Below are 6,798 nucleotides of genomic sequence, written 5' to 3'. Positions count from 1 at the left end.
TCGGAAAGCTGAAAAAGTGGGTGGAGCTTCAGGTATAGGCATGACCCATTAATGGCCAGACTCCCTTTTAATATACGGCTCTGAGGGTGGCTAGGGAGCCTCCATGGGTTGCTGCGGCTTCTCCGCTTTTCAAGGAGGAGACACCCTTTAACCGTGCCAACGCCGCCTTTCCTCCTCGCCCTCGCGCGGAGCGCGCATTTTGACTCCCAACTTGCTACGCGCTGACCATTGCCTGCTGTGCATTTTGCGCGTTCGAGCGGCCATCCGGCACATGTACACGCAAGTGATTGCATTTGTTTTGGGAACAAATATCGCAGCACATCCCTACGGAATTTTAAATCCAGCGTGCAACAAGCGTGTCAGAACTGCCTCTATGACTGCTGAAATCGGTCGTTCCACGAGTCATTTCCTCGGGTACCAGTGTTCAGTCCCATTTTTTTCTGCGTGTACCAAGTTCGCGTCACAGTTCTTTCGCATTGGAATTTACGCATGAAAGTGCTCCTTCTTTCTTTTCTCTATTTCTTTGAGAACCACTGCTAGGGCTCAGTTCATCTCCGTATTGTTGGTATGAGGTCGTTGATCTGTCGGCTAAAGAGCTAGGTCGCGAACCAGCGTTCGCTCTTGTTTGAGCAGTTCCTATTTGATTGAGCAAATACATTCGGTTGGTGGACGAAGACCAGCGTGCGTGGAGATCTACAATGCGCGTTGTTCGCATGATACGTCGTGCAGCAAATTGCCAGGGTGTTGTGCCCAAGTGTGCCAACCACTCTCGGAAGGGTGTGCGTTTGTATCGCTTCCCACCATCAAAAAAGCGGAAAGATGTTTGGCTCGCGCAAGTAAAGAGAGCAGAACGGGAACCACCAAGGAGCTCGTACGTGTGCGATGTCAGCAAGCACCTTTGCAGCGTGCAGTGTGTACGGTGTATTCCGGTTGCTCAGTGGTCATTTACGTTAAATTAATTAAATTAAATTACGTTAAGTCTCCGGAAAGCCACAACAAGCTCATGGAGCTTCGTGAACACGTACGTGGTGCAATGGATCTTCGGTATATTTCGGGCAGCGTAGCACATTTCTTCGTACAATGTGAAGAGGCATTCAGGGCGATATCTGCTTCGAAACGCATTTATGCGATGCACTCCCCTTTCAAGACTGTGTCGACTTTTGTTCATAATAACGTGGACAATAATCCGACTTGTGACCAACACAACTAAGAACTATATCATGTGATCGTGGACAGATTTGTACAGCTGCGATTGAGGGTGCATGCACTTGCGACAGGAGCCCATGTCGGTAAAACAACGTCGTTTTCAAGCAAAACGGCACCAGTGCGACCTAATTTTCATTTTTTTCTTTATATTTCTATTCTATTTTATTGAATGTTGTAATAAAATCTGCTTGTAATTAACATATTTCTGTTGTCTATACACATTCCCATGTTTACTATTGTAAATCGTTGGTCGAGACACGACTGCATGTGCAGGTGCAGTGATGAGTTTAGACAAACGTTACAAAGCGTTAACAACATATTTTACAACCCATGACCAGCTCTTCTAGCATATATGACAGTTTTGCTACGCCAGTATCCTTCATTCCGCTTTTACCCTCTTCCTCTCGCGAAAAATCGAGACAAACGCAACCCCGCCGCTGACGCCCAATGCGATGTGGGAGTCAAGATGCCGGCGCTCGTAGCAGACGACGGAGTTGTCGCCTCCCTGAAAAGGGGACGCGCATGGAGGCTCCCTAAGGGTGGCGGTGCTGAGTGTGTCTGCTCGCGCGCGCAGCCGTGTATGCGAAATCATTGTGCTTTGGTGATACCAAGTTCTGAAGTAATGCTGTTCATCCGTTGCGGCATAAGATAATTGTTCTGAATCGTTTAAACAATGCACTAGAGACTTCTGCACGTAATTATTGTGACCAAACGAGGTGAGGCCGCTCTTCTCCCCCAACTAGGTCTTCGAAAAGAGGGGAGCAATACCCCAATGTTCAGGGTTTATGCGAACGAATGGAGATGTGGTGACATGCTCGTAGAGTGACGAAATGACAAAGGAGCATTTATTGATGCCTGTACATGGTTAGAGCTTCAGGCATTTCCTTGAAAGAGGCTTTCTAGCAAAATATTTACAAACGTCGTTCTTATCAGTGACACCAAATGCATAATTAACAAGCAATGGTCTAAGAAACCGCACTGCTGTCAGTTCCATGAGTTTCTCTCTATGCTCGCTGCTGGTGTTAGCCTTGCAGACTAGTAGCCTTGAGGAACACAGGGCTGAAACTGCATGCTTCACCAAGGTGGCCAATGACTTTTGAAGATCTGGACTTCCTTCTAGGGCCTTTTCAGCGAACGCTCTCAGAGTATCAAGCGCAAACAAGAGCTCGTCTGAGGGGTACAGGAGTCCACCCCTATCCTGGCAGCGTGTGTACTCCAGTAACGGCTGGTTAGTTGCTGGCTTTGTTGACACTTTGACAGAGTCCTCACACTCCATTTTCTCGGCGATAACGCGTGCAATGTATCCACCGACATACACTGTTGCTGACACCTGTAATGACGGCATGCACTGAGGTAAGGTAGTAGAGTTTAGTCTCTGCAGCACGTCGATGGCAGCTCTTGGGGTCGCCACACCTGAATTACTCCTTGGAGTTGGAGTCACTGAGGTCAGGGGACTTGATGTCGTAACATTCTCGCTGTGGGCAACATTTGAGTCTTTCGAAGATGCAGCAATTCCGGTCTTCAGAACTTTCTCCAGACCGACAAGAGCACTACGAACGTCCAACAAGTCATTACATCCAGCCGACATCCTCAATGTTCCAAATAATGACTCAATTGGGTCGCTATTAAACTTTCGGGTCAGAACAAACAAGAACATCTGGTTCGGCAGCAGGTATTTGATGCAGGCCACAGTAGAGTAAGTGGTGAGCAGGAGTGCCTCGTACGTCTCTCTTGTGAGAAACTCACGAGCATGCTGACAGCGCTTCTTCAGTTCCTCAACGTATATTGGAAAGGAAGCCAACCATTCAAGTCTGTCATCCTCAACATCGTCGTAATGTCGCGTGTCAGGGAATGTGCTGAACTGTGTTGCTGGTGTCATGTAGCACAAACCACCGGTAAACATTCTTCATGAAAATTATAGTTGGGCCTGCATGCAGTTGAAAATGAAATATCACAGGTGTGTCCAGCCTGGTTTCGGAGGTGCTCCAAAGCAGCGGTAACATCAGGAGATAAGACTTGAACAGCTCTTGCAACATTCATCTTCTCAATGTTGGTTGGGAAGACATGTTTCCGACTGAGGTAGCGCACTGGCTTTACGATCATATTTTTCTGCATCTCGTACACTTTCTTGATGTGACTAGATGAAACTTCTCCTCTTGGGCCTATGTCATGTGTCAGGAATTGTGAACGTACATTCTTCAGAACGTGACACGGGTCGAAGCTCATGAAAAGGAGTCTGTCTTTGTCATGTGGATGCTCAATCCTGTATGTGAGGATGCCGCCTCCAAGCAGTCTCATAGCGTTGACATTCACCTTGTGGTTGTCTGTAACCAGCCTCACTATCCTGAAGCCACAAGATTTCACTTTTTCTATCACAAACAGTATGAGCTTGTGAAGCTGAGCTCCTGTTACACCCTTTGTGAAAAAGTAGGCAGCTGGAACTCTGTATGATGTTGACAGCCCATTGTTGAGAAAGCAGAGAAGGGAGTTGGCTAGAGCAAGACCATTTTCCTTGTCTCCTAAGCCATCATCTGCATGTCCAACAAAACAGTCCTGCTGTTTGTGATATTGCAGCTTCTGTGCTATTCTCATCTCGTCAATAATGAGAGAGCACATTTTTGATTGCGGAGCCTTTATATTTGTTGCTTCTGTCTTGAGGCGAGCTTCCACCAGCCTGCTGAAGCCGGTTTCTCCATTCGGAATTCCTATGTAGTTCGCCAGGGTGTTCCTGCTAGGTAGTTTGAGGAGAATTTCACTTCGAATATGTTCATATGATCTCGTAGACAGATGCCGAAGAATGACGCATCGACGAATTGTCTCTTCAGACCACGTAGGTCTTTTCTTTTTGAAGTTACTTATCTGATCAATGAGAAATAATGCCCCAGGTTGCCTCTGTGCAGCTCTCTCCTTTATGTACCGCAAATCTTCTGCAAGGGAGTCATCCTTGAGCTTTTCGAGTTCTGTCTTGTACTTGTCGACAGTTTGCTTCAACATCATGATGTGGCTTCTCATGTCTCTTTCCTTCCTTCTCCATTTTGCTCTCTCAGCAGCAAGTAAAGTGGATGCTGTGCTGTTATCGACTTGTACACTTTGGTCACACATGTAAGGTTCTTGGCACAACACTGTCTCAGTAACTCTGTCCAAAGGAAGTCCTTCTGCCCCTGCCTCTCCATGCACAGGCACATCATCATGCTGTGGCGCGACAGGCATCTCACTCTCATGAATGTGTGATGGAACGTTCTCAGCATGGCGGGACCGCTTGGCTATGCTTGCAGTGCTTCTTTCAAGTTGCCTTTTCTGCTGCAGATGTGATGGAAAGTCCGCAAATACAGATGGTACCACACCTTGTCTCAGTCGTCGCCTTTTCCCTTCTATGAAATCTTCCTTCTTGAAGTGACGACTGCAGACTTTTGTGTAGCATGAAGTCGAATTCGGCGTCCATCGTCACGCCGAATCGCTGCAATCCACTTCTCTCTGAGACCGGGATCAGACGGTATTTCGTGGAAAGAAAGTCCTGGTATCTTCTTCTTCTCGTCCGATTTGCATATCGGAACGCAGCAGTACGCCATTTCATTTAGGAAAACTTGCAAAGCACCTCCAAGCCACCTGAAACCATGCGCAAATGTTGATGGCACCACCAACTACGCTGAGGAGAACCCTTAGGGAGCCTCCATGTGCGTCCCCTTTTCAGGGAGGCGACAACTCCGTCGTCTGCTACGAGCGCCGGCATCTTGACTCCCACATCGCATTGGGCGTCAGCGGCGGGGTTGCGTTTTTCTCGATTTTTCGCGACAGGAAGGGGGTAAAAGCAGAATGAAGGATACTAGCGTAGCAAAACTGTCATATATGCTAGTAGAGCTGGTCATGGGTTGTAAAATATGTTGTTAGTGCTTTGTAACGTTTGTCTAAACTCGTCACTGCACCTGCACACGTGGTCGTGTCTCGACCAGCGAATTACAATAGTAAATATGGGAATGTGTATAGACAACAGAAATATGTTAATTGCAAGCAGATTTTATTATAACATCTCATTCAAGTGCAACGCCAGCTGCCGTTGTGCTTGAAAACGACGGTTTTATACCGACATGCTCCTGTCGCAACTGCACCCTTAATCGCAGTTGTACAAATCTGCCCACGATTACATGACATAGTTTTTCTTTGTGGTTACAAGTCGGAAGATTATTGTCCACGTTTTTAACGGAGATTTAACGCAATTTAATTTACTTTAACGTAAATGACCACTGAGCTACCAGAATACACGGTACACACTGCACGCTGCAAAGGTGCTTGCGTACCTCGCACCCGCTCCTTGTCGGTTCCCATTCTGCTCTCTTTACTTGCGCGAGCGAAACATCTTTCCGCTTTTTTAGATGCTGGGAAGAGATACAAACGCGCACCTTTCGGAGAGTGATTCGCACACTTGTGCACACAGCACCCTGGCATTTCGCTGCACGACGTATCATACGAGCAACGCGCTCTGCAGATATCCACGCACGCTTGTCTTCGTCCACCAACGAATGTATTTGCTCAATCAAGTAGGAACTACTCAAACAAGAGTGAACGCCGGTTCGCGACCTAGCTCTTTAGGCGACAGATCAACGACTCCATGCCAGCCATACGGAGATGAACTGAGCCCTAGCACTGGTTCATAGAAATAGAGAAAAGAAAAAAGGAGCTCTTTCATACGTAAATTCCGATGCAAAAGAACTGTGACCCGAACGTGGTACACGCAGAAAAAAATCTCTGGAACTCTTGTATTACCCGAGAAAATGACTCGTGGAACGACCGATTGCAGCAGTCATAGAGGAAGTTCTGACACGCTTGTTGCACGCTGGATTTAAAATTCCGGAGGGATGAGTTGCGATGTTTGTTCCCAAAACGTAGAATTACGCTAAGACACCGAAGAAATGCAATCACTTGCGTGTGTATGTGCCGGATGGCCGCTCGAACGCGCAAAATGCACAGCCGGCAATGGGCAGCGCGTAGCAAGTTGGGAGTCAAAATGCGCGCTCCGCGGAAGGGCGAGGAGGAAAGGCGGCGTTGGCACGGTTAAAGGGTGTCTCTTCCCTGAAAAGTGGAGAAGCCGCAGCCACCCATGGAGGCTCCCTAAGAACCACTAAGAACCCTGTTTACACTGCGCCCTCACGCGGTTACCGGAGCCGATGGGAGAGGGTGCGCGCGACGGCCTCGCCTCGGCATTTTGACAGGCACAGAGAGTATAGAGAAGGCACTGACAGCGCCTAACGAACCACACAATAACAAACGAAAACCACACACAAACGAAACTACCTTACAATAACAAACAGTGCAAACCCTTTCTAAGCAAAAGGAATTAAATCTATAAGTTGTCATTCACCAAATTCCTCTATTTTTATGCTTCCCGTGCACGTAACTAACGACACCATATTCGGAGTACAGGAAGCGGAGAAGAAAAAGAACGTAATTACCATGAAAACTACAGACACACCGCCGAAGCACGGTAGGAATACACCAGCACACTGATTCCTAAGAAAGATGCGTGCTTATCAACAATGAGGAGCGTTTAAAGAGTAACAAATGCTCCAAATCGAATCGCTTCCCATTGTTTCCTAT

General features: G+C 47.4%; 1 pseudogene; it reads right to left on the bottom strand.

Moving 5' to 3' along the window:
• Nucleotides 1–2,071: 2,071 nt before the first annotated feature.
• LOC135395696 (uncharacterized) lies at nucleotides 2,072–4,416 on the bottom strand (annotated as a pseudogene).
• Between the last annotated feature and the right edge of the window lie 2,382 nt (nucleotides 4,417–6,798).

The sequence above is a fragment of the Ornithodoros turicata genome, chromosome 5 (assembly GCF_037126465.1).
Source record: "Ornithodoros turicata isolate Travis chromosome 5, ASM3712646v1, whole genome shotgun sequence".
Lineage (NCBI taxonomy): Eukaryota > Metazoa > Arthropoda > Arachnida > Ixodida > Argasidae > Ornithodoros > Ornithodoros turicata.
This window is presented reverse-complemented; position numbering and strand designations above follow the sequence as displayed.